Source organism: Mauremys reevesii, linkage group 23 (assembly GCF_016161935.1).
Source record: "Mauremys reevesii isolate NIE-2019 linkage group 23, ASM1616193v1, whole genome shotgun sequence".
Classification (NCBI taxonomy): domain Eukaryota; kingdom Metazoa; phylum Chordata; order Testudines; family Geoemydidae; genus Mauremys; species Mauremys reevesii.
The window spans coordinates 1300006-1327525 of record NC_052645.1 but is presented as its reverse complement, the minus strand read 5'-3'; the positions used below and the strand labels follow the sequence as shown (position 1 = coordinate 1327525).

Genomic DNA, 27520 nt, shown 5'->3' with positions numbered 1-27520 from the left:
GCTGCTCACTGCACCCACCTCCAGCCCCAGTGCTGCTGCGGCTCTGCCTCCAGCTCCCTGGGCTGCTCCTCTGGCTCCGCTTGCTGCAGCTCTTCTCCTAGCACAGATCTGCTCCCTGGGCAGCTTCTACGGCTCGTGCTGCTGCGGCTCGGCTCCCAGCACAGATCTGCTCTGGTTCTCCCCGGCTGGTGCAGCTGTGCTCCCCGGCTCTTCTCGGGCTCCTGCTCTCTCCTTAGCTCTGCCCCACTCTGGCCCGGGCAGTTCCAGCTCCCACGGAGGATGGGACCCCCTGGCCTGGTGACTCCCTCATTGCACTGCCTGGCTTGTCAGTGCGGCTAACGTGGAGCTTTGGCCTCTCCCCATTGCCCCTGGGGACTGTCTGTCTCAGGGGCCTGATTTCCCATTGGCCCTTCCCCCTTCTATTGCTGCTGGGAACTAGCCAACCAAAAACCCCACTAAGTTTTAGTAAGGGGCCAACAGTCTCCTACTCGAGCCAGTCCCGTGACGGTCACCGATGTGCAGAGAAAGCAGCACAAGCTGGTACCATGGTGTAACGGGCAGCACTCAGGACTCTGAATCCTGCAGTCTGAGTCCAAATCTCAGTGGGACCTTGTGGTAAAGACCTGGAGCTCCCAGTGCTCAACTTCCCTGTCTCCAGCTGTGCAAGAGCCAGTCTCCCCCCTCCTGCTGGGTGACTCCCACCTCCTAGAGCCAGGTCTCTGGCTGTGGTGGCCACAATGGGTTGGGGCTCTAGAACTTGCTACCCTGGTGGTTGGGATTCTTGCTGCTTCACCTGATGCCCACAAGTTTGGCCCTGGTGCTTCCTGCCACACTTTTCCTCTGGCCCACATGGTGCTTGAAGAAAGGAGGGTCAGGGCTGGGATTGATAGTCAGGGCTTGGCAGGAGGGAGGAAGATTCCCAGGCTGGAGCCCCACGCACCTTCCCTCCTCCTCTGGGCACCTAGAGCAGAGGCGGCCCAGCTCTGTCTGCTGGACACCTCGGCAGAGTAGGTGAGTTCATGTAAATACAGTCTGGTCCCAAAGCCTCCCCCAACCCTGGCTCGTCACTAGCTGTCAAGGGAGAGTCATTCACACCTTGCTTCCAAATCATCATTTGAAATTCTGAGGTTGGCCAACATTGCCGAAGCCAATGCACCGACATTGTCAGCAAACACAACAGCTGGGTGAGGAACCCGGCTTTGTCCAGACTTTTCAAACCTATTTTACTTTCTCAGGTACAAGTATTTTTCATAGGTTGGATCTGCTTTTAAACTGTGTGTTAACGTTGCAATTTCCATTCAAATTTGCAACCAGTGACAACACTGGCAGCGCTGCATGTAACTACCTGACCACTGGGGGTGTTGGGGAAATTCGGGGGAGGGGGTGCACAGCCCCCTGGCTGGGGGGCGTATAGGGAATACCCGGTTTCACTGAATTGAGTCTCCTACTGCAGCACCTCAGTAGGTCACATCAGAGAGGAGCTGCAGTGTCTAGGCAGTGGGATGCCTGTGCCTTTAAGAGCCCAGCCCTGGGAAGCCCATGCTGAGAGGTACTGCCTGTGGGAGGGGAAATAGAAAAGCCCCTCTGCTCCCCGCACCCTGTTTTTGCAAACACTGGAGTCTCAGCCCCCGGGGTAACTGTTACCCCTCTGCCCTGCCTGTGCCGGGGTTTAACCCTCTGGCCGCGCCTCCCCCTGGGCTGAACTCTCGCTCCGTGCCCCCTCCCGGCCTGTGCCCGTCAGCCCCTCTCCTAACTCTGCCTCCAGCTGCTTGACCCCCCGACCAGTCAAGGTCCACCCCCTGCTCGGACCCTGGCCATCCCCCTCCTCTGATTTGCCCCCCTTTGCCCCTCTTTAATCCCTGTAAAAAGTAAGGGGGGGGCTGGGTCCCATTCGGGGGGGGGGGGCTGGGCCCCTGGCCCCTGCCTGCCCAATGCTCAAAGCGCCCCCCCACGATCTTGCGGATGTTTGCCGAGTGCTGCAGGGTCACCTGCAGGGAGAGAGACACACGGTTAGGAGGTGATGCCGTCAAGGGTGCCTCACCCAACACTGAGATGCAGCCACTTCTGGGGTGGGTTGCACAAGTCAGCAAATGAATTTGGAACAGGAAACGCACTGAAAGGACCGAGGCAGTTGCAGGAGATGGAGAAAACCAGAAAAAGCAGGAGCCCTGGATCCCAGCCCTGCCCCTCCCCCACTCTACCCCCTAACCCCGACTCCCCTCCCACATTTGATGGGAGAACCCAGGAGTCCTGGTCCCCAGCCTTGCCCACCCCCATATTTCAATATGGCTCCATCCAACAGCTGCCCCCCCCCCAATTGCAGGGCAGCACCATGGGGCACACCAGGGCCTGCCTGTTTGCACAGGATGGGCGACAGCAGTGCCCCAGGGTGGGGAGAACTGATGCTAAGGGAGAAGCAGGCAGCAGACACCCCCACGACAGAGAAAGAAGTGCTAGGGGGTGCCATGCTGCAAGGAGTGATGGGGGTTGGCAGGGAATGGGAGGATCTCCCCTCACAGCGGGTGCATCTGTCTCCCCCACAATTCCTCCCCAGCCCTACCCCGGCCCAGGCTAATCCCGGCCCAGCTACCAGGGTTACATGTGGCCTGGATTCCACAGCTGCTGGGGGAGGGGCGTGGGGCTGGGGGGCATGAGCCTCTACTCCCCCTTCCCCCGACACAGCTGCATGGGCACTGACCAGAGGAGCCTGCAGCACTGCTGCCTAGAGGAAACTGAGGCACCAGCCAGTGACAGACACATCATGGCTCTCCTCAGCCTCATCCTCTTTTCCATATACAACCCGGGGTGCGGGGGAGTAAACTCAGGGCAGTTGCATAGTTAACCTGTGGAGCTCCTTGCCAGAGGATGTCGTGAAGGCCAAGAGTATAACAGGGTTCAAAAAAGAACTAGATAAATGAACAGAGGACAGGCCCATCAGTGGCTATTAGCCAGGGTGGGCAGGGATGGTGCCTGTAGCCTCTGTTTGCCAGAAGCTGGGAATGGGCGGCAGGGGGTGGATCACTGGATGATTCCCTGCTCTGTTCATTCCCCTGGGGCCCCTGGCACTGGCCGCTGGCAGGAGACAGGAGGACACTGGGCTGGATGGACTTTGCGTCTGACCCAGTCTGGCCGTTCTTATGTCTCCCTTGGCGCAGCAGCGACACCCAGTGGGCAGTCAGAGTAATGCACAGTAGGTGTTTTCCTTGGCGCAGCAGTGACACCTCGTGGTCATTCAGGGTAATGCACAGAAGGTGTTTCCCTTGGTACAGCAGTGACACCCAGTGGCCAGGTGGCGTAATGCAAAGCGTGTGTTTCCCATGGAGCAGCAGTGACACCCAGTGACCAGCAGGGGTGGCATCAGACTCTTCTCGTTTGGTGGGGGACTGAGGTGGGCTAGACAAAAAAAAATTGGGGGGCAATGCCCCCCATCACCTGGCCCCAGCCTTCACGGGGGCCATGCCTCCCATGCCTCTGCTCCTTTTCAGTTAAAGGCCAGGCTCCTCTCCTCTCCCCCCGGCCAGGGGTTAGAGCAATACAACCTTTATTAAAATAAAAAAGTAAACAGGGTTTACTTTAAATAATCTATTGCTGTCCAAATTTTAGTATTAAATGCAAAGTTCTTGAATATCCCATCAATAACCAAAACCTAAATGAAAAATTGAAACCAAAACCAATGTTTAATTTAAAACCCAAACACTAAGAAAAACTTTGTTTTTAAAAATAAAAACTAACAAATAGCATAAATTAATAATTTCAGCATTTTATCAAAAAGGTGTGCTACAGCAGGATGATAAAATAACCTAAAATAAATAAGCCTGACCACTAAAACCTCCTATAAAGGAATTGAATCCTTGAATACTGGCCAAATTTGTATAAAATATGCAGACCTATGTCAAAACTGGTGTTGCAGGTCAGCCATTCGAATCCAGAAAATGTCAATTAAAAGCTCCATTCCAACTTAAAAAAAAAACAACCCAATAAACCCAAAGAGTCACAGCCTGAAACAAACCTACACAGAAGCAAAATTAAACCTGTGCCAACATTGGAACAAATGATGTAAATTTCTAATTCTAACTTCTTGTTTCTCCCAGGAGGAAAGTGTTTTGCACCCCAGTAACCAGGCTGTCACTGCAGCTTTCCTTTCACTAAATAAGATTTTTACCAAATATAATTTGCCCTCAGTTTTCTCTATGAGAAATTGAAATTGTATCTTTGTACTAATATCCCAAGTGTGCAAGTCCATCGCCTCAGAGCAGCCCCACCCCCTGAGCCCAGGGGAGAATCCCAACTGGTTTGTGCATTTGTAACCCTGGGGCCTGAAGCTGATGAGAGAAAGGGAAGTGTGTGATCTTGGAGCTTTCCGATACCACCTGCTGGGAGCAGAGGGAATTGACTGAGTGACGTCCTGGCTAATTTTCACCTTGTTCTCTGCCAGCAGGCTCAAGAGTGACTTGACCATGGCAGCACCCTATGTACATTTTGGAGCCATTGGGGTGAAATGTGAGTACTTTTGGGGTTGGGACCCACATGAGAAGGGACGTGGACAAACTGGAGAGAGTCCAGCACAGGGCAATCAAAATGATTAGGGGGTTGGGGCACATGACTTATGAGGACCTACAGGCCATATCCTGTATGTTAAGCTAAGGCAAAGTGAGCATCTCTATAGTGTGACCTTTTACTCAGAAAGGAAAATTGACCTTTATCTTGTTACTTAAATAGAGAAGTACCCATGCCTGTCTAAGACCTTTACCTAGACCAATCGACAATGGAGAATGGCATAAGGGGTTTTTCAGTGTTGTACCCACAGAATTAACACGTACACCACAAGGGAACTTATGTGCATATGTACATGTCATCAACACGCACAAACTTACTAGCCTATGAAGTAAGCGTACCCTAATGTTTTGTGGGTAAGGAATGAAATTTGGGCATAGGAGGAAGGATTTCCGGCGATTGTGCCCTATAAAAGAGGTAACCCACCTCGCTAGAGCACATCGCTCTGTCATTCTGACTTACTTCCTCCACTCTCTATCTACTATCAGTAGGCTGTACTTGTTCTTAAACTTTAAGTTTCAAAGTAACTCGGCTAAGCTCGGTTTCCCTAAGTTTTTATTCTTTGTTTATTAGGATTTGATTTTAAGTTTAACTTAGTCAAGTAAACCCTAAGTAACATTAGCTTTTTCAAAGCACTGCATCTTTCACTCAAGAATTGAAAACCTGAACTGCAAGGCTGGTCCTGTGTCTCTTACCACCAGGTTATCAAGGAAGGGTGTGAGTATATTAACCAAAACTTTGTTGCATATAATGCCATATGTATCTTTTGAATAGCAGTAATGCAACTGTAACTTTATAACTCAATTAAATTAAATTAAATGTAAGCTAATAAATTACATTTTCATCATATTTTCCAAATTAATAAATCAGGCTACATGGGACAGAGAGTTGGAGTGCAGGGGCATGAGAGCACTGGCTAGGGGGTGCAGGCTTTGGGGTGGGGTTGGAATAAGAGGTTCAGGGTGCAGTAGAGGGCGCAACGTTAGGGCAGAGAATTGGGCTGTGAGGGCTCTGGAACAAGGCCAGGAAAAAGAGAATTAAGGCATGCAGGGCCGTCCTTAGGATTTATGGTGCCCTAGGTGAGATTATTAAACTGGTGCCCCTGTGCCTGATCTGCTCTTAGCAACAGAAATATAAGCATACAGTATTGGAAAACTTGCCACATTCACGTTATTAAAACCAGTTTAACTTAATGAAGCAAACTGTAATGCTGATGCACTAGCACTAAAGAAGTAGCACTATAGAAAAAAATTCTGATTTGACAGAATGATGCAAATAATAAATTTTTTTAATTTGTCAAAATTGTATTGGAAATTTATATGAAGAGGTATTGAAACAAAGATTTGTTTTTAATTAAAAGCAATCTTTCTGGCTTTTTTGGCTGCAAAATCAGTTTAATAAGCTGGGTTTCCAAACAGTGGGAAAATATAACCCTAGTTTTACTGCTAGGTAAAGCACAAAGTGACCAAAATGAAGTCAGCACAGAATCATCTCATCTAGATTAAGGTAGCACAGAAATGTTACAGAAGTCCTATTGTGCCTTATTTTGTTTGGAAAGACATTAGCAATAGCAGCACATTCATATGATAAAATACATGCTAAATCACTGCCTCTAAAGTTCCATCAAAAACTGACATTTTCACAGCTCTAGCATGAGCTGCTGTACAGATTCTTCACAAGGAAGTGTCCCTGGCCTTTTTAACTCATATTAACTATGTATTTACTTTATGAAAGTTGGAGAAAACATTGTGAAAACGTAAAACATTGGCTGCCCAACTTCTGGGCTGGCAAAAGCTATACTGACTCACAGGAAAAAAAAAAAGCAGGAGAATCTTAGTACTACATATGGTCAGTCTATACCAGGGGTTGGCAACCTTTCAGAAGTGGTGTGCCAAGTTCACTGTAATTTAAGGTTTCTCATGCCAGTAATACATTTTAACGTTTGTAGAAGGTCTCTCTCTCTATGTGTATATTATATAAATAAACTATTGTTATTATCTGAGGTCCTACTCAGGCCACTGCCAGGTGAGTAAATGGAACCCCAGACCGGGTGCGGGCTGAGCGGGGCTGGTGGCTGGAACCCTAGACAAGGATCCCAGGCCCTGCTCAGCCCGCTGCTGGTCTGGGGTTCTGACCACCAACTCCTGCCAGCCAGGATCCCGGCCGCCAACCCCCCTCAGCCTACTACCAGCCTGGGGTTCTGCTCACCCAGGCTGGCAGGAGGCAGACAGGGGCCGGCGGCTGGGCTCCTGACTGGCAAGGGGCCAGCAGCCGGAACCCCGGAATAGCAGTAGGCTGAGTGCTGCCGGCACCCCAGACTGGCAGCAGACTGAGCCACTCAACCCTCCACCGGCCGTGCTCAGCCCGCCACCAGCCCACTCAGCCCGCTGCCGGCTGAGTGAATGGAACCCCAGGCTGACAGCAGGTTGAGCAGTTCTGCCGGCCTGCTCAGCCCGCTGCCAGCCTGGGGTTCCTTGGGGGTCCCCAGGCCAGCAGCAGGTGCTGAGAGGGGCCGATGGCCGGTATCCCAGCTGGCAATAGGGCAGCAGCCGGAACCCCAGAGCAGTGATGGGCTGAGCCACTCAGCCTGCCGCTGCGTACCATCAAAAATCAGCTCACCTGCCACCTTTGGCATGTGTGCCATAGGTTGCCGACCCCTGCTTTATACGCTAGTAAGGAGATGAGCATATTACAGTTGTTGGAGGGCTCTTATCAGGAGTAACAGGCTATAGGAAAGTCAGTCAACATTTTTTGTTTCTCTGATGAAAACTGGCCTACTCCCTGCCTCAAACCAAACCTGTCACTAATAATTGTCAACAACTTAATTTTCTGTTTTTGGCTAAGAGATTGACTTTTTTTAAAAAATATATTGAAATTGGATTCAGGATTGTTAGCAAGAATTTTTGGCAAACAAAGTTGTTAAATGACAATCTAAATGGCAACACAGTACTGCTTTCATACTGCTGGTCCAACAGCTGCAGTAGACCCCAAAATCCACCTCTTGGGGTGCAGAGTGGCAACAGCAGCAGCAAACCCTCAGGTCCAATCACACGCCAATGGGCACCACCACCAGCCTTACGGACCATGGTGAAGTTAGCACAGCATCTGATCTCAGGGACAGGTCACCCATGGAGCCACAGCAGCTCATCCTGCCCTGTACAGCTCCCCCCGGATGAGATGGATCGCTGGCAGCTGCCAGCCCGGGAGGAGGCGCTCCCCAGCTAGGTTGACCAGATCCAGATGTCCTGATTTTATAGGGCCAGTCCCGATATTTGGGGCTTTGTCTTATATAGGCACCAATTACCCCCACCCAGAGTGACCAGACAACAAGTGTGAAAAATCAGGACAGGGGGTGGGGGTGGGGGGTAAAAGGAGCCTATATAAGAAAAAGACCCCAAAATTGGGACTGGCCCTATAAAATAGGGATATCTGCTCACCCTATCCCAACCCCCTGTCCTGAGTTTTCACACATCTGGCTAACCCCAGCCCAGCCCCATGTGACATTCCAATCCTGGCTCACTGCCCAGGAAGTGAGTTACTTTCACTTTAAGTCCTCAGCAGGCAGGGAGCCAGCCTCCTCCCCCCACCTACCCCCCCCAGCACCTCACCCAACCCATCTCCTCCCCGTTGGGAGGGAGGAGAGAGAGAGGGATGCTCCTGGGGAGGAGGGAGAAAGGAGGGGGTGCTCCATGGGGCAGGGTGGGAGAAGAATGGATGTTATGGGGACAACAGAGGATACTGGTTCCAGAGCCGCAGGGCCTGCCTCACCTCACCTCAGCCGGGGAAAGAGTCACACTCACAGGTGAGCTCCTCCCCAACCCCTCCCCTTCCCAGAGACCCCATCAGCCAATCCCCTCCTCAGACTGTGCTGCATTCGGCTCTCTAGGACCCAGCAGCCCTGCTCTTACATGCTCCACTGCTTCCCCTCTGTCCAGGCTCCCAGCAGAGCAGTGCCCCAGACCTAGTGGTGCCCTAGGCAGCTGGCTATGGGTAAGGACGGCCCTGGACACATAAGAGAGAGATCAGGCTAGAGCAGAAAATGGTTAGGGGTGGGGTGGAGAATTTGAAATGTAAGGAGAAGAAAAATCTTTCTTCTGCTCCCTCTCATCAGAGCATCTAAAACCAGGTGAGAAATACCTCTCCCCACTGCAACATCAACTCTGGTGGGCTTGGGCTGAGGAAGGAACTTCTCTCCCAGCAGCTCCAGCTCACCTGGGCTGGGCCATGGACATCTGCCCCCACAGATCTGGTACGCCTGGCCTGGGACAGGGAGGGGCTCCTCTCCTCTCCATTGGGGACATGGCGGGATGAGAGATGTGACAGGGCTTTACGGGAAATCATTATTTGCCTGATTCATGTGCCAGTCCTAGTCCTTGCTGACCAAACAAACAGTATCCTGCATGCTGATGCCAGTTTGGAGGGTCTGGGAGCACTCTCCTACCAGGAAGTGGAAGGTAAATGTAAATCTGTAGCCTTTGCCAGCTGAGGACTGTCTGATAGCGAAACTCACTATCCCATCCACCAGCTGCAGTTCTTAGCCTTGAAATGGGCCATCATTGAGAAATTTCGAGACTACTTGTCTGGTGCTCAGTTTCAGGTATGCACAGAGAACAATCCACTGACTTATGTGTTAACAAGGGCTAAGCTGGATGCCACAGGGCAGAGATGGGTGGCTACTTTTGCTAGCCATAACTTCAGCATTCAATATCAATGAGCTGGTATAATAGGGAGTGTGATTTATCAGGACCACCAACTCTTGGCTGTGGGGAGGATGTAAGCAAGGTCAGAATGAACTCTACCCTGCCATCTGTTGGTGATGTGTTGTAAAGGCCTTTGGTCGCTGATGTGCATGGTCACACCCACGCCGCATTGCATGATGGGGGTGCTTGTCCAAATGGTGATTTTGGCTGCTGTCGGATCCCCAAACACTTTCTTAATAGGGCAGGAGTAATAAAGTGTAGTAATCCTGGTCATATGAATCAAAAACAGTAGAACGGTACTTAGCAGTTCATGATTTCGGGACTCACCCGAACCTACATAAAAATCGTTAGACAAGGGACATGGGTTCCAAAGAATAGCAATTTAAGAGAGATTGAAAATATATGTGTTTAACATCATGAGATTCTGCTGAATTCTCTAAATTCACATTTTATGGTTTTCTTCTCTCCTTAGTTGAAAAAATAGAATTATTATTCCACTACAAATAATGTGTTAAAGCATACACTTAAAATCTTAGATAAGTGAAAAATTGAGTTATACTGAAGGACAAGGAACGTGATGCTATTTAAAAGCTTAAGTTCATAGGAATACAGTTTGGAATGAGAACCTGGCAGAAAAGTTTTGTTGGAAGAGTTAGCAGAGCGAGATTGTTAGTCACAGGTGAGTGGGTGGGTTTATGCAAATCCTGGACTCTTGGACAGGAGCAGGGACGGGGGGGATCAACACGACTTCTGTGGCACATGCACCACCTCTGCAACTAACGTTTGCTACCTCACTCCCTAACAACACACCTTTTACCTCTCAGGACCAAAATACACCGTGAAAGAGATCTAACGGCATAAGCTTAGGGTGAGCAACTGCAGCACTCACAACAATTTGAAGAGATTCAAAACCATCTCTGCCTCTGTCTTTCCACACCAGGGACAGCAGAAAGGACACCAGCAGCACCTGCAAGACACCAACAAACATCCATTGCTACCTCCCTCCACACGCTGCCGTTAGGAACCCCTACCCCTTAATGGTGAGTACTTTTCAGGCGAGGGTGACGCTCTCAGGCCTCAAATGCCAGGTACAGTTACTCTGTCCTTGATCCAAAACCAACAGGAAAATACACTGGATTACTCCTGCCCCAATAACAAAGACACTGGGGATCCCGCAGCAGCTGAAATGACCGTTTGGACAAGCACTCCCATCATGCAATCCGGGGTGGGTGTAACCATGCAAATGACATCAGCCCCAAAAGGCCTTGACGACAGATCACCAACAGATGGCAGGGTAGACTTCATACTGACCCTGCTTCAACTAGATTGTGGCAAAGATTCCAAAACACCGAACGTTAAAACTCACCTAACGCGGTCAATCCATCCTCATCGCCGTAACCGCTCGTTATACTCCACACCCGAACGTAGCCCTCATATGGACAACATGCCCTCCTAACTCAGTGTCTGTACGTTAACCTTTACCCCGTCAGGGCTATTGCAGATTATGTATTCCTTACGCCACCCCATTTTAAACCGAACTTTGCACCCCTTGGGTAAGCTGTACGTTGTTCCCTGAGCACCAGAAACTTCTACGCCAAAACTCTGTACCGTACACTTTTTTTTTCTTTGAACCTCATCTTAATAAAATGCTGACTTTTGTTCGAGATCCCGGCTCCTCTTCCTTTGCAAGGCGTGTGCGTTCGCTCCGCGTTTTAGTCTGCTAATACGGCGGGGGGCGATTGAGCCAGAGGTGCTTGCCTGCTGCAGACACGGATCCAAGGCTGACCCTCGTCCCCCACAAGTGTAACTGAAAACAGTTTAAGAAGTGCTCCCGTCTCTGGCACTCAGCTACCCAGCTCCCAATGGGGTCCAAACCCCAAATAGATCCTTTTTACCCTGTAGAAGCTAGCTGTAAAATCCTGTGACCAGGGCAGCTGCCTAGCAGCCAGCGCATCTGCCTGCCAGAGCGAGGGCATGTAAGGCACTAATCCGGATAGTGGCAGCTAGGTGACAGGGGGAGAGTGTGAAGAAGCAGCAGAGTGGCGCAGCGGGAGCGTGCTGGGCCCATAACCCAGAGGTCGATGGATCGAAACCATCCTCTGCTACGGCGCTAGTTTCTGTTCCCTCTGGGCCTTCAAGCGAGCCGGTGACCAGCAGAGCCCCAAGAGCCTAGGCCATGAGGCAAGAGGTGGCTGAGGCAAAGTGGCGGCCTGCCAGGGAGCTCCCTGGCACCTCTGGCTGCCTGGGCTGAAGGCAAGAGGCAGGCCTAGGCGTGGCGAGGGCCTCCTGTCCCGGAATGAGGCTGCAGTGCTTCCTGGTCCCCTTTTCCCACCCACACCGGCAGGCGGCTGCTGCGGGAGAACACGAGGGAGGCTCTGAGGGCGCTAGGCAGCGCTGTGTGTGTGGCTGTCAGGGGAAAGAGCCGAGGCACCCGACTCGACCTGCCATTGACTCGCGTGGCTCTGCGCGCCGTCAGCCGGGGCGGGGTGGGCCAGGCCGCGGACGTGACTCAGGCTTGGGCCGCATGGCCGTGCTTTCCTGACGAGGCATGAGGCAGGCCAAGAGCTTTGCACAGCGTACAGGGAAGTGGGAGGGAGGCGTCTTTGAGCCGGCCTGTCTCCTCCGCTTCTCCCTTGCCGCTTGGGCGGAGGCGGGAAGGGAGCAAAATGTTCCCGGCTGAAAGTTTTTGTGCTCGGCTTTGAGGATTAAGCCTGAGCCTCCGGCACGGCAGCTGGCAGATGGGTTTCTGAATGGCATCCAGCCTGCTCTTTGGACCACCAGCTGAAAGCACTGAGGCCAAGAGGCAGCAAAATGGGACCTTTGAGGCTCCCCATACAGGCCTCGGGAAAGCAAGGCAGTAGCACGGGCTTAGCGCCGTCCCTGGGTGGGCTCGAACCACCATCCTTTCGGTTAACAGCCGAACGCGCTGACCCATTGTGCCACAGAGACACGGAGGGGCAAGGCTGTATTGAGCACAAAAGCCGGGAATTAGCTCAGGGTACGGTATAGCACATGCATACAGTGGATAGACAAGCAAAAGCAAGGAACTGGATTGCTATGGAAGGAAAGTTCTGTGGGAAGGAACCGAAAAGAGCACCGGGGATGTGGTACAGCACTCGCATACACTTTCTTTGGTCTGTTTGCTGGAAGAGTTAGCAGAGCGAGATTGTTAGTCACAGGTGAGTGGGTGGGTTTATGCAAATCCTGGACTCTTGGACAGGAGCAGGGATGGGGGGGATCAACACGACTTCTGTGGCACATGCACCACCTCTGCAACTAACGTTTGCTACCTCACTCCCTAACAACACACCTTTTACCTCTCAGGACCAAAATACACCATGAAAGAGATCTAACGGCATAAGCTTAGGGTGAGCAACTGCAGCACTCACAACAATTTGAAGAGATTCAAAACCACCTCTGCCTCTGTCTTTCCACACCAGGGACAGCAGAAAGGACACCAGCAGCACCTGCAAGACACCAACAAACATCCATTGCTACCTCCCTCCACACGCTGCCGTTAGGAACCCCTACCCCTTAATGGTGAGTACTTTTCAGGCGAGGGTGACGCTCTCAGGCCTCAAATGCCAGGTACAGTTACTCTGTCCTTGATCCAAAACCAACAGGAAAATACACTGGATTACTCCTGCCCCAATAACAAAGACACTGGGGATCCCGCAGCAGCTGAAATGACCGTTTGGACAAGCACTCCCATCATGCAATCTGGGGTGGGTGTAACCATGCAAATGACATCAGCCCCAAAAGGCCTTGACGACAGATCACCAACAGATGGCAGGGTAGACTTCATACTGACCCTGCTTCAACTAGATTGTGGCAAAGATTCCAAAACACCGAACGTTAAAACTCACCTAACGCGGGTCAATCCATCCTCATCGTCGTAACCGCTCGTTATACTCCACACCCGAACGTAGCCCTCATATGGACAACATGCCCTCCTAACTCAGTGTCTGTACGTTAACCTTTTACCCCCCGTCAGGGCTATTGCAGATTATGTATTCCTTACGCCACCCCATTTTAAACCGAACTTTGCACCCCTTGGGTAAGCTGTACGTTGTTCCCTGAGCACCAGAAACTTCTACGCCAAAACTCTGTACCGTACACTTTTTTTTTCTTTGAACCTCATCTTAATAAAATGCTGACTTTTGTTCGAGATCCCGGCTCCTCTTCCTTTGCAAGGCGTGTGCGTTCGCTCCTCTTTTTAGTCTGCTAATACGGCGGGGGCGATTGAGCCAGAGGTGCTTGCCTGCTGCAGACACGGATCCAAGGCTGACCCTCGTCCCCACAAGTGTAACTGAAAACAGTTTAAGAAGTGCTCCCGTCTCTGGCACTCAGCTACCCAGCTCCCAATGGGGTCCAAACCCCAAATAGATCCTTTTTACCCTGTAGAAGCTAGCTGTAAAATCCTGTGACCAGGGCAGCTGCCTAGCAGCCAGCGCATCTGCCTGCCAGAGCGAGGGCATGTAAGGCACTAATCCGGATAGTGGCAGCTAGGTGACAGGGGGAGAGTGTGAAGAAGCAGCAGAGTGGCGCAGCGGAGCGTGCTGGGCCCATAACCCAGAGGTCGATGGATCGAAACCATCCTCTGCTACGCGTGCGCTTGTTTCTTTTCCCTCTGGGCCTTCAAGCGAGCCGGTGACCAGCAGAGCCCCAAGAGCCTAGGCCATGAGGCAAGAGGTGGCTGAGGCAAAGTGGCGGCCTGCCAGGGAGCTCCCTGGCACCTCTGGCTGCCTGGGCTGAAGGCAAGAGGCAGGCCTAGGCGTGGCGAGGGCCTCCTGTCCCGGAATGAGGCTGCAGTGCTTCCTGGTCCCCTTTTCCCACCCACACCGGCAGGCGGCTGCTGCGGGAGAACACGAGGGAGGCTCTGAGGGCGCTAGGCAGCGCTGTGTGTGTGGCTGTCAGGGGAAAGAGCCGAGGCACCCGACTCGACCTGCCATTGACTCGCGTGGCTCTGCGCGCCGTCAGCCGGGGCGGGGTGGGCCAGGCCGCGGACGTGACTCAGGCTTGGGCCGCATGGCCGTGCTTTCCTGACGAGGCATGAGGCAGGCCAAGAGCTTTGCACAGCGTACAGGGAAGTGGGAGGGAGGCGTCTTTGAGCCGGCCTGTCTCCTCCGCTTCTCCCTTGCCGCTTGGGCGGAGGCGGGAAGGGAGCAAAATGTTCCCGGCTGAAAGTTTTGTGCTCGGCTTTGAGGATTAAGCCTGAGCCTCCGCACGGCAGCTGGCAGATGGGTTTCTGAATGGCATCCAGCCTGCTCTTTGGACCACCAGCTGAAAGCACTGAGGCCAAGAGGCAGCAAAATGGGACCTTTGAGGCTCCCCATACAGGCCTCGGGAAAGCAAGGCAGTAGCACGGGCTTAGCGCCGTCCCTGGGTGGGCTCGAACCACCATCCTTTCGGTTAACAGCCGAACGCGCTGACCCATTGTGCCACAGAGACACGGAGGGGCAAGGCTGTATTGAGCACAAAAGCCGGGAATTAGCTCAGGGTACGGTATAGCACATGCATACAGTGGATAGACAAGCAAAAGCAAGGAACTGGATTGCTATGGAAGGAAAGTTCTGTGGGAAGGAACCGAAAAGAGCACCGGGGATGTGGTACAGCACTCGCATACACTTTCTTTGGTCTGTTTGCTGGAAGAGTTAGCAGAGCGAGATTGTTAGTCACAGGTGAGTGGGTGGGTTTATGCAAATCCTGGACTCTTGGACAGGAGCAGGGATGGGGGGGATCAACACGACTTCTGTGGCACATGCACCACCTCTGCAACTAACGTTTGCTACCTCACTCCCTAACAACACACCTTTTACCTCTCAGGACCAAAATACACCATGAAAGAGATCTAACGGCATAAGCTTAGGGTGAGCAACTGCAGCACTCACAACAATTTGAAGAGATTCAAAACCACCTCTGCCTCTGTCTTTCCACACCAGGGACAGCAGAAAGGACACCAGCAGCACCTGCAAGACACCAACAAACATCCATTGCTACCTCCCTCCACACGCTGCCGTTAGGACCCCCTACCCTTAATGGTGAGTACTTTTCAGGCGAGGGTGACGCTCTCAGGCCTCAAATGCCAGGTACAGTTACTCTGTCCTTGATCCAAAACCAACAGGAAAATACACTGGATTACTCCTGCCCCAATAACAAAGACACTGGGGATCCCGCAGCAGCTGAAATGACCGTTTGGACAAGCACTCCCATCATGCAATCTGGGGTGGGTGTAACCATGCAAATGACATCAGCCCCAAAAGGCCTTGACGACAGATCACCAACAGATGGCAGGGTAGACTTCATACTGACCCTGCTTCAACTAGATTGTGGCAAAGATTCCAAAACACCGAACGTTAAAACTCACCTAACGCGGGTCAATCCATCCTCATCGTCGTAACCGCTCGTTATACTCCACACCCGAACGTAGCCCTCATATGGACAACATGCCCTCCTAACTCAGTGTCTGTACGTTAACCTTTACCCCGTCAGGCTATTGCAGATTATGTATTCCTTACGCCACCCCATTTTAAACCGAACTTTGCACCCCTTGGGTAAGCTGTACGTTGTTCCCTGAGCACCAGAAACTTCTACGCCAAAACTCTGTACCGTACACTTTTTTTTTCTTTGAACCTCATCTTAATAAAATGCTGACTTTTGTTCGAGATCCCGGCTCCTCTTCCTTTGCAAGGCGTGTGCGTTCGCTCCGCGTTTTAGTCTGCTAATACGGCGGGGGGCGATTGAGCCAGAGGTGCTTGCCTGCTGCAGACACGGATCCAAGGCTGACCCTCGTCCCCCACAAGTGTAACTGAAAACAGTTTAAGAAGTGCTCCCGTCTCTGGCACTCAGCTACCCAGCTCCCAATGGGGTCCCAAATAGATCCTTTTTACCCTGTAGAAGCTAGCTGTAAAATCCTGTGACCAGGGCAGCTGCCTAGCAGCCAGCGCATCTGCCTGCCAGAGCGAGGGCATGTAAGGCACTAATCCGGATAGTGGCAGCTAGGTGACAGGGGGAGAGTGTGAAGAAGCAGCAGAGTGGCGCAGCGGGAGCGTGCTGGGCCCATAACCCAGAGGTCGATGGATCGAAACCATCCTCTGCTACGCGCGGCGCTTGTTTCTTTCCTCTGGGCCTTCAAGCGAGCCGGTGACCAGCAGAGCCCCAAGAGCCTAGGCCATGAGGCAAGAGGTGGCTGAGGCAAAGTGGCGGCCTGCCAGGAGCTCCTGGCACCTCTGGCTGCCTGGGCTGAAGGCAAGAGGCAGGCCTAGGCGTGGCGAGGGCCTCCTGTCCCGGAATGAGGCTGCAGTGCTTCCTGGTCCCCTTTTCCCACCCACACCGGCAGGCGGCTGCTGCGGGAGAACACGAGGGAGGCTCTGAGGGCGCTAGGCAGCGCTGTGTGTGTGGCTGTCAGGGGAAAGAGCCGAGGCACCCGACTCGACCTGCCATTGACTCGCGTGGCTCTGCGCGCCGTCAGCCGGGGCGGGGTGGGCCAGGCCGCGGACGTGACTCAGGCTTGGGCCGCATGGCCGTGCTTTCCTGACGAGGCATGAGGCAGGCCAAGAGCTTTGCACAGCGTACAGGGAAGTGGGAGGGAGGCGTCTTTGAGCCGGCCTGTCTCCTCCGCTTCTCCCTTGCCGCTTGGGCGGAGGCGGGAAGGGAGCAAAATGTTCCCGGCTGAAAGTTTTTGTGCTCGGCTTTGAGGATTAAGCCTGAGCCTCCGGCACGGCAGCTGGCAGATGGGTTTCTGAATGGCATCCAGCCTGCTCTTTGGACCACCAGCTGAAAGCACTGAGGCCAAGAGGCAGCAAAATGGGACCTTTGAGGCTCCCCATACAGGCCTCGGGAAAGCAAGGCAGTAGCACGGGCTTAGCGCCGTCCCTGGGTGGGCTCGAACCACCATCCTTTCGGTTAACAGCCGAACGCGCTGACCCATTGTGCCACAGAGACACGGAGGGGCAAGGCTGTATTGAGCACAAAAGCCGGGAATTAGCTCAGGGTACGGTATAGCACATGCATACAGTGGATAGACAAGCAAAAGCAAGGAACTGGATTGCTATGGAAGGAAAGTTCTGTGGGAAGGAACCGAAAAGAGCACCGGGGATGTGGTACAGCGCTCGCATACACTTTCTTTGGTCTGTTTGCTGGAAGAGTTAGCAGAGCGAGATTGTTAGTCACAGGTGAGTGGGTGGGTTTATGCAAATCCTGGACTCTTGGACAGGAGCAGGGATGGGGGGGATCAACACGACTTCTGTGGCACATGCACCACCTCTGCAACTAACGTTTGCTACCTCACTCCCTAACAACACACCTTTTACCTCTCAGGACCAAAATACACCATGAAAGAGATCTAACGGCATAAGCTTAGGGTGAGCAACTGCAGCACTCACAACAATTTGAAGAGATTCAAAACCACCTCTGCCTCTGTCTTTCCACACCAGGGACAGCAGAAAGGACACCAGCAGCACCTGCAAGACACCAACAAACATCCATTGCTACCTCCTCCACACGCTGCCGTTAGGAACCCCTACCCTTAATGGTGAGTACTTGTCAGGCGAGGGTGACGCTCTCAGGCCGCACATGCCAGGTACAGTTACTCTGTCCTTGCTCCAAAACCAACAGGAAAATACACTGGATTACTCCTGCCCCAATCACAAAGACACTGGGGATCCCGCAGCAGCTGAAATGACCGTTTGGACAAGCACTCCCATCATGCAATCTGGGGTGGGTGTAACCATGCAAATGACATCAGCCCCAAAAGGCCTTGACGACAGATCACCAACAGATGGCAGGGTAGACTTCATACTGACCCTGCTTCAACTAGATTGTGGCAAAGATTCCAAAACACCGAACGTTAAAACTCACCTAACGCGGGTCAATCCATCCTCATCGTCGTAACGCTCGTTATACTCCACACCCGAACGTAGCCCTCATATGGACAACATGCCCTCCTAACTCAGTGTCTGTACGTTAACCTTTACCCCCATCAGGGCTATTGCAGATTATGTATTCCTTACGCCACCCCATTTTAAACCGAACTTTGCACCCCTTGGGTAAGCTGTACGTTGTTCCCTGAGCACCAGAAACTTCTACGCCAAAACTCTGTACCGTACACTTTTTTTCTTTGAACCTCATCTTAATAAAATGCTGACTTTTGTTCGAGATCCGGCTCCTCTTCCTTTGCAAGGCGTGTGCGTTCGCTCCGCGTTTTAGTCTGCTAATACGGCGGGGCGATTGAGCCAGAGGTGCTTGCCTGCTGCAGACACGGATCCAAGGCTGACCCTCGTCCCCCACAAGTGTAACTGAAAACAGTTTAAGAAGTGCTCCCGTCTCTGGCACTCAGCTACCCAGCTCCCAATGGGGTCCCAAATAGATCCTTTTTACCCTGTAGAAGCTAGCTGTAAAATCCTGTGACCAGGGCAGCTGCCTAGCAGCCAGCGCATCTGCCTGCCAGAGCGAGGGCATGTAAGGCACTAATCCGGATAGTGGCAGCTAGGTGACAGGGGAAGAGTGTGAAGAAGCAGCAGAGTGGCGCAGCGGGAGCGTGCTGGGCCCATAACCCAGAGGTCGATGGATCGAAACCATCCTCTGCTACGCGTGCGCTTGTTTCTTTTCCCTCTGGGCCTTCAAGCGAGCCGGTGACCAGCAGAGCCCCAAGAGCCTAGGCCATGAGGCAAGAGGTGGCTGAGGCAAAGTGGCGGCCTGCCAGGGAGCTCCCTGGCACCTCTGGCTGCCTGGGCTGAAGGCAAGAGGCAGGCCTAGGCGTGGCGAGGGCCTCCTGTCCCGGAATGAGGCTGCAGTGCTTCCTGGTCCCCTTTTCCCACCCACACCGGCAGGCGGCTGCTGCGGGAGAACACGAGGGAGGCTCTGAGGGCGCTAGGCAGCGCTGTGTGTGTGGCTGTCAGGGGAAAGAGCCGAGGCACCCGACTCGACCTGCCATTGACTCGCGTGGCTCTGCGCGCCGTCAGCCGGGGCGGGGTGGGCCAGGCCGCGGACGTGACTCAGGCTTGGGCCGCATGGCCGTGCTTTCCTGACGAGGCATGAGGCAGGCCAAGAGCTTTGCACAGCGTACAGGGAAGTGGGAGGGAGGCGTCTTTGAGCCGGCCTGTCTCCTCCGCTTCTCCCTTGCCGCTTGGGCGGAGGCGGGAAGGGAGCAAAATGTTCCCGGCTGAAAGTTTTTGTGCTCGGCTTTGAGGATTAAGCCTGAGCCTCCGGCACGGCAGCTGGCAGATGGGTTTCTGAATGGCATCCAGCCTGCTCTTTGGACCACCAGCTGAAAGCACTGAGGCCAAGAGGCAGCAAAATGGGACCTTTGAGGCTCCCCATACAGGCCTCGGGAAAGCAAGGCAGTAGCACGGGCTTAGCGCCGTCCCTGGGTGGGCTCGAACCACCATCCTTTCGGTTAACAGCCGAACGCGCTGACCCATTGTGCCACAGAGACACGGAGGGGCAAGGCTGTATTGAGCACAAAAGCCGGGAATTAGCTCAGGGTACGGTATAGCACATGCATACAGTGGATAGACAAGCAAAAGCAAGGAACTGGATTGCTATGGAAGGAAAGTTCTGTGGGAAGGAACCGAAAAGAGCACCGGGGATGTGGTACAGCGCTCGCATACACTTTCTTTGGTCTGTTTGCTGGAAGAGTTAGCAGAGCGAGATTGTTAGTCACAGGTGAGTGGGTGGGTTTATGCAAATCCTGGACTCTTGGACAGGAGCAGGGATGGGGGGGATCAACACGACTTCTGTGGCACATGCACCACCTCTGCAACTAACGTTTGCTACCTCACTCCCTAACAACACACCTTTTACCTCTCAGGACCAAAATACACCATGAAAGAGATCTAACGGCATAAGCTTAGGGTGAGCAACTGCAGCACTCACAACAATTTGAAGAGATTCAAAACCACCTCTGCCTCTGTCTTTCCACACCAGGGACAGCAGAAAGGACACCAGCAGCACCTGCAAGACACCAACAAACATCCATTGCTACCTCCCTCCACACGCTGCCGTTAGGAACCCCTACCCCTTAATGGTGAGTACTTTTCAGGCGAGGGTGACGCTCTCAGGCCTCAAATGCCAGGTACAGTTACTCTGTCCTTGATCCAAAACCAACAGGAAAATACACTGGATTACTCCTGCCCCAATAACAAAGACACTGGGGATCCCGCAGCAGCTGAAATGACCGTTTGGACAAGCACTCCCATCATGCAATCTGGGGTGGGTGTAACCATGCAAATGACATCAGCCCCAAAAGGCCTTGACGACAGATCACCAACAGATGGCAGGGTAGACTTCATACTGACCCTGCTTCAACTAGATTGTGGCAAAGATTCCAAAACACCGAACGTTAAAACTCACCTAACGCGGGTCAATCCATCCTCATCGTCGTAACCGCTCGTTATACTCCACACCCGAACGTAGCCCTCATATGGACAACATGCCCTCCTAACTCAGTGTCTGTACGTTAACCTTTTACCCCCCGTCAGGGCTATTGCAGATTATGTATTCCTTACGCCACCCCATTTTAAACCGAACTTTGCACCCCTTGGGTAAGCTGTACGTTGTTCCCTGAGCACCAGAAACTTCTACGCCCAAACTCTGTACCGTACACTTTTTTTTTCTTTGAACCTCATCTTAATAAAATGCTGACTTTTGTTCGAGATCCCGGCTCCTCTTCCTTTGCAAGGCGTGTGCGTTCGCTCCGCGTTTTAGTCTGCTAATACGGCGGGGGGCGATTGAGCCAGAGGTGCTTGCCTGCTGCAGACACGGATCCAAGGCTGACCCTCGTCCCCCACAAGTGTAACTGAAAACAGTTTAAGAAGTGCTCCCGTCTCTGGCACTCAGCTACCCAGCTCCCAATGGGGTCCAAACCCCAAATAGATCCTTTTTACCCTGTAGAAGCTAGCTGTAAAATCCTGTGACCAGGGCAGCTGCCTAGCAGCCAGCGCATCTGCCTGCCAGAGCGAGGGCATGTAAGGCACTAATCCGGATAGTGGCAGCTAGGTAACAGGGGGAGAGCGTGAAGAAGCAGCAGAGTGGCGCAGCGGGAGCGTGCTGGGCCCATAACCCAGAGGTCGATGGATCGAAACCATCCTCCGCTACGCGTGCGCTTGTTTCTTTTCCCTCTGGGCCTTCAAGCGAGCCGGTGACCAGCAGAGCCCCAAGAGCCTAGGCCATGAGGCAAGAGGTGGCTGAGGCAAAGTGGCGGCCTGCCAGGGAGCTCCCTGGCACCTCTGGCTGCCTGGGCTGAAGGCAAGAGGCAGGCCTAGGCGTGGCGAGGGCCTCCTGTCCCGGAATGAGGCTGCAGTGCTTCCTGGTCCCCTTTTCCCACCCACACCGGCAGGCGGCTGCTGCGGGAGAACACGAGGGAGGCTCTGAGGGCGCTAGGCAGCGCTGTGTGTGTGGCTGTCAGGGGAAAGAGCCGAGGCACCCGACTCGACCTGCCATTGACTCGCGTGGCTCTGCGCGCCGTCAGCCAGGGCGGGGTGGGCCAGGCCGCGGACGTGACTCAGGCTTGGGCCGCATGGCCGTGCTTTCCTCACGAGGCATGAGGCAGGCCAAGAGCTTTGCACAGCGTACAGGGAAGTGGGAGGGAGGCGTCTTTGAGCCGGCCTGTCTCCTCCGCTTCTCCCTTGCCGCTTGGGCGGAGGCGGGAAGGGAGCGAAATGTTCCCGGCTGAAAGTTTTTGTGCTCGGCTTTGAGGATTAAGCCTGAGCCTCCGGCACGGCAGCTGGCAGATGGGTTTCTGAATGGCATCCAGCCTGCTCTTTGGACCACCAGCTGAAAGCACTGAGGCCAAGAGGCAGCAAAATGGGACCTTTGAGGCTCCCCATACAGGCCTCGGGAAAGCAAGGCAGTAGCACGGGCTTAGCGCCGTCCCTGGGTGGGCTCGAACCACCATCCTTTCGGTTAACAGCCGAACGCGCTGACCCATTGCGCCACAGAGACACGGAGGGGCAAGGCTGTATTGAGCACAAAAGCCGGGAATTAGCTCAGGGTACAGTATAGCACATGCATACAGTGGATAGACAAGCAAAAGCAAGGAACTGGACTGCTATGGAAGGAAAGTTCTGTGGGAAGGAACCGAAAAGAGCACCGGGGATGTGGTACAGCGCTCGCATACACTTTCTTTGGTCTGTTTGCTGGAAGAGTTAGCAGAGCGAGATTGTTAGTCACAGGTGAGTGGGTGGGTTTATGCAAATCCTGGACTCTTGGACAGGAGCAGGGACGGGGGGATCAACACGACTTCTGTGGCACATGCACCACCTCTGCAACTAACGTTTGCTACCTCACTCCCTAACAACACACCTTTTACCTCTCAGGACCAAAATACACCGTGAAAGAGATCTAACGGCATAAGCTTAGGGTGAGCAACTGCAGCACTCACAACAATTTGAAGAGATTCAAAACCACCTCTGCCTCTGTCTTTCCACACCAGGAACAGCAGAAAGGACACCAGCAGCACCTGCAAGACACCAACAAACATCCATTGCTACCTCCCTCCACACGCTGCCGTTAGGAACCCCTACCCCTTAATGGTGAGTACTTTTCAGGCGAGGGTGACGCTCTCAGGCCTCAAATGCCAGGTACAGTTACTCTGTCCTTGATCCAAAACCAACAGGAAAATACACTGGATTACTCCTGCCCCAATAACAAAGACACTGGGGATCCCGCAGCAGCTGAAATGACCGTTTGGACAAGCACTCCCATCATGCAATCTGGGGTGGGTGTAACCATGCAAATGACATCAGCCCCAAAAGGCCTTGACGACAGATCACCAACAGATGGCAGGGTAGACTTCATACTGACCCTGCTTCAACTAGATTGTGGCAAAGATTCCAAAACACCGAACGTTAAAACTCACCTAACGCGGGTCAATCCATCCTCATCGTCGTAACCGCTCGTTACACTCCACACCCGAACGTAGCCCTCATATGGACAACATGCCCTCCTAACTCAGTGTCTGTACGTTAACCTTTACCCCGTCAGGGCTATTGCAGATTATGTATTCCTTACGCCACCCCATTTTAAACGGAACTTTGCACCCCTTGGGTAAGCTGTACGTTGTTCCCTGAGCACCAGAAACTTCTACGCCAAAACTCTGTACCGTACACTTTTTTTTTCTTTGAACCTCATCTTAATAAAATGCTGACTTTTGTTCGAGATCCCGGCTCCTCTTCCTTTGCAAGGCGTGTGCGTTCGCTCCGCGTTTTAGTCTGCTAATACGGCGGGGGGCGATTGAGCCAGAGGTGCTTGCCTGCTGCAGACACGGATCCAAGGCTGACCCTCGTCCCCCACAAGTGTAACTGAAAACAGTTTAAGAAGTGCTTCCGTCTCTGGCACTCAGCTACCCAGCTCCCAATGGGGTCCAAACCCCAAATAGATCCTTTTTACCCTGTAGAAGCTAGCTGTAAAATCCTGTGACCAGGGCAGCTGCCTAGCAGCCAGCGCATCTGCCTGCCAGAGCGAGGGCATGTAAGGCACTAATCCGGATAGTGGCAGCTAGGTGACAGGGGGAGAGTGTGAAGAAGCAGCAGAGTGGCGCAGCGGGAGCGTGCTGGGCCCATAACCCAGAGGTCGATGGATCGAAACCATCCTCTGCTACGCGTGCGCTTGTTTCTTTTCCCTCTGGGCCTTCAAGCGAGCCGGTGACCAGCAGAGCCCCAAGAGCCTAAGCCATGAGGCAAGAGGTGGCTGAGGCAAAGCGGCGGCCTGCCAGGGAGCTCCCTGGCACCTCTGGCTGCCTGGGCTGAAGGCAAGAGGCAGGCCTGGCGTGGCGAGGGCCTCCTGTCCCGGAATGAGGCTGCAGTGCTTCCTGGTCCCCTTTTCCCACCCACACCGGCAGGCGGCTGCTGCGGGAGAACACGAGGGAGGCTCTGAGGGCGCTAGGCAGCGCTGTGTGTGTGGCTGTCAGGGGAAAGAGCCGAGGCACCCGACTCGACCTGCCATTGACTCGCGTGGCTCTGCGCGCCGTCAGCCGGGGCGGGGTGGGCCAGGCCGCGGACGTGACTCAGGCTTGGGCCGCATGGCCGTGCTTTCCTCACGAGGCATGAGGCAGGCCAAGAGCTTTGCACAGCGTACAGGGAAGTGGGAGGGAGGTGTCTTTGAGCCGGCCTGTCTCCTCCGCTTCTCCCTTGCCGCTTGGGCGGAGGCGGGAAGGGAGCGAAATGTTCCCGGCTGAAAGTTTTTGTGCTCGGCTTTGAGGATTAAGCCTGAGCCTCCGGCACGGCTGCTGGCAGATGGGTTTCTGAATGGCATCCAGCCTGCTCTTTGGACCACCAGCTGAAAGCACTGAGGCCAAGAGGCAGCAAAATGGGACCTTTGAGGCTCCCCATACAGGCCTCGGGAAAGCAAGGCAGTAGCACGGGCTTTGCACCGTCCCTGGGTGGGCTCGAACCACCATCCTTTCGGTTAACAGCCGAACGCGCTGACCCATTGCGCCACAGAGACACGGAAGGGCAAGGCTGTATTGAGCACAATACAGGAATCAGCTCAGGGTACGGTATAGCACATGCATGCAGTGGTTAGCCAAGCAACAGCAAGGAACTGGACTGCTATGGAAGGAAAGTTCTGTGGGAATGAACCGAAAAGAGCACCGGGGCTGTGGTACAGCGCTCGCATACACTTTCTTTGGTCTGTTTGCTGGAAGAGTTAGCAGAGCGAGATTGTTAGTCACAGGTGAGTGGGTGGGTTTATGCAAATCCTGGACTCTTGGACAGGAGCAGGGACGGGGGGCATCAACAGGACTTCTGTGGTACATGCACCACCTCTGCAACTAACGTTTGCTACCTCACTCCCTAACAACACACCTTTTACCTCTCAGGACCAAAATACACCGTGAAAGAGATCTAACGGCATAAGCTTAGGGTGAGCAACTGCAGCACTCACAACAATTTGAAGAGATTCAAAACCACCTCTGCCTCTGTCTTTCCACACCAGGGACAGCAGAAAGGACATCAACAGCACCTGCAAGACACCAACAAACATCCATTGCTACCTCCCTCCACGCGCTGCCGTTAGGAACCCCTACCCCTTAATGGTGAGTACTTTTCAGGCGAGGGTGATGCTCTCAGGCCTCAAATGCCAGGTACAGTTACTCTGCCCTTGATCCAAAACCAACAGGAAAATACACTGGATTACTCCTGCCCGAATAACAAAGACACTGGGGATCCCGCAGCAGCTGAAATGACCGTTTGGACAAGCACTCCCATCATGCAATCTGGGGTGGGTGTAACCATGCAAATGACATCAGCCCCAAAAGGCCTTGACGACAGATCACCAACAGATGGCAGGGTAGACTTCATACTGACCCTGCTTCAACTAGATTGTGGCAAAGATTCCAAAACACCGAACGTTAAAACTCACCTAACGCGGGTCAATCCATCCTCATCGTTGTAACCGCTCGTTACACTCCACACCCGAACGTAGCCCTCATATGGACAACATGCCCTCCTAACTCAGTGTCTGTACGTTAACCTTTTACCCGCCGTCAGGGCTATTGCAGATTATGTATTCCTTACGCCACCCCATTTTAAACTTAACTTTGCACCTCTTGGGTAAGCTGTACGTTGTTCCCTGAGCACCAGAAACTTCTACGCCAAAACTCTGTACCGTACACTTTTTTTTTCTTTGAACCTCATCTTAATAAAATGCTGACTTTTGTTCGAGATCCCGGCTCCTCTTCCTTTGCAAGGCGTGTGCGTTCGCTCCGTGTTTTAGTCTGCTAATACGGCGGGGGGCGATTGAGCCAGAGGTGCTTGCCTGCTGCAGACACGGATCCAAGGCTGACCCTCGTCCCCCACAAGTGTAACTGAAAACAGTTTAAGAAGTGCTCCCGTCTCTGGCACTCAGCTACCCAGCTCCCAATGGGGTCCAAACCCCAAATAGATCCTTTTTACCCTGTAGAAGCTAGCTGTAAAATCCTGTGACCAGGGCAGCTGCCTAGCAGCCAGCGCAACTGCCTGCCAGAGCGAGGGCATGTAAGGCACTAATCCGGATAGTGGCAGCTAGGTGACAGGGGGAGAGTGTGAAGAAGCAGCAGAGTGGTGCAGCGGGAGCGTGCTGGGCCCATAATCCAGAGGTCGATGGATCGAAACCATCCTCTGCTACGCGTGCTCTTGTTTCTTTTCCCTCTGGGCCTTCAAGCGAGCTGGTGACCAGCAGAGCCCCAAGAGCCTAGGCCATGAGGCAAGAGGTGGCTGAGGCAAAGCGGCGGCCTGCCAGGGAGCTCCCTGGCACCTCTGGCTGCCTGGGCTGAAGGCAAGAGGCAGGCCTAGGCGTGGCGAGGGCCTCCTGTCCCGGAATGAGGCTGCAGTGCTTCCTGGTCCCCTTTTCCCACCACCCCGGCAGGCGGCTGCTGCGGGAGAACACGAGGGAGGCTCTGGGGGTGCTAGGCAGCGCTGTGTGTGTGGCTGTCAGTGGAAAGAGCCGAGGCTCCCGACTCGACCTGCCATTGACTCGCGTGGCTCTGCGCGGCCGTCAGCCGGGGCGGGGTGGGCCAGGCTGCGGACGTGACTCAGGCTTGGGCCGCATGGCCGTGCTTTCCTGACGAGGCATGAGGCAGGCCAAGAGCTTTGCACAGCGTACAGGGAAGTGGGAGGGAGGTGTCTTTGAGCCGGCCTGTCTCCTCCGCTTCTCCCTTGCTCCTTGGGCGGAGGCGGGAAGGGAGCGAAATGTTCCCGGCTGAAAGTTTCTGTGCTCGGCCTTGAGGATTAAGCCTGAGCCTCCGGCACAGCTGCTGGCAGATGGGTTTCTGAATGGCATCCAGCCTGCTCTTTGGACCACCAGCTGAAAGCACTGAGGCCAAGAGGCAGCAAAATGGGACCTTTGAGGCTCCCCCACAGGCCTCAGGGAAGCAAGGAAGCAGCACAGGCTTAGCGTCGTTCGTGGGTGGGCTCGAACCACCATCCTTTCGGTTAACAGCCGAACGCGCTGACCCATTGCGCCACAGAGGGGCAAGGCTGTATTGAGCACAAAAGCCGGGCATCAGCTCAGGGTACGGTATAGCACATGCATGCAGTGGATAGACAAGCAACAGCAACGAACTGGACTTGTATGGAGGGTTTTTTGCCCCACTTGCCCCCCCCGGGTGTCCCTGCCTAAAAGTGGCGGCCACCAGAGCCCAAGCAGTAGCCCCACCCCTTCCACTTGAGGCCACGCCCCTGCACCACCCCCTCCCCAAGGCCCCGCTCCTACACTGCCTCATACCCCAAGATCAGGGGCGGCTCTAGACACCAGCGCGCCAAGCAGGCGCTTGGGGCGGCCGTTTCCCG

The 27520-nt window shown here is 53.7% G+C and overlaps 10 non-coding genes across 10 annotated transcripts; 4 read left to right on the top strand and 6 right to left on the bottom strand.

Annotated features, from left to right (window-relative positions):
* The first annotated feature begins 11287 nt into the window (after window positions 1-11287).
* On the top strand, window positions 11288-11359 carry TRNAM-CAU. Its single transcript has one exon. It is a non-coding gene; the product is annotated as a tRNA-Met (tRNA).
* Window positions 11360-12129: 770 nt separating this feature from the next.
* TRNAN-GUU lies at window positions 12130-12203 on the bottom strand. Its single transcript has one exon. It is a non-coding gene; the product is annotated as a tRNA-Asn (tRNA).
* A 2428-nt stretch (window positions 12204-14631) lies between these two features.
* On the bottom strand, window positions 14632-14705 carry TRNAN-GUU. The gene has a single exon. It is a non-coding gene; the product is annotated as a tRNA-Asn (tRNA).
* A 1577-nt stretch (window positions 14706-16282) lies between these two features.
* TRNAM-CAU lies at window positions 16283-16354 on the top strand. The gene has a single exon. It is a non-coding gene; the product is annotated as a tRNA-Met (tRNA).
* A 770-nt stretch (window positions 16355-17124) lies between these two features.
* Window positions 17125-17198, bottom strand: TRNAN-GUU. The gene has a single exon. It is a non-coding gene; the product is annotated as a tRNA-Asn (tRNA).
* Window positions 17199-18770: 1572 nt separating this feature from the next.
* TRNAM-CAU lies at window positions 18771-18842 on the top strand. The gene has a single exon. It is a non-coding gene; the product is annotated as a tRNA-Met (tRNA).
* A 773-nt stretch (window positions 18843-19615) lies between these two features.
* TRNAN-GUU lies at window positions 19616-19689 on the bottom strand. Its single transcript has one exon. It is a non-coding gene; the product is annotated as a tRNA-Asn (tRNA).
* Window positions 19690-22122: 2433 nt separating this feature from the next.
* TRNAN-GUU lies at window positions 22123-22196 on the bottom strand. The gene has a single exon. It is a non-coding gene; the product is annotated as a tRNA-Asn (tRNA).
* A 1584-nt stretch (window positions 22197-23780) lies between these two features.
* On the top strand, window positions 23781-23852 carry TRNAM-CAU. Its single transcript has one exon. It is a non-coding gene; the product is annotated as a tRNA-Met (tRNA).
* A 772-nt stretch (window positions 23853-24624) lies between these two features.
* Window positions 24625-24698, bottom strand: TRNAN-GUU. Its single transcript has one exon. It is a non-coding gene; the product is annotated as a tRNA-Asn (tRNA).
* Between the last annotated feature and the right edge of the window lie 2822 nt (window positions 24699-27520).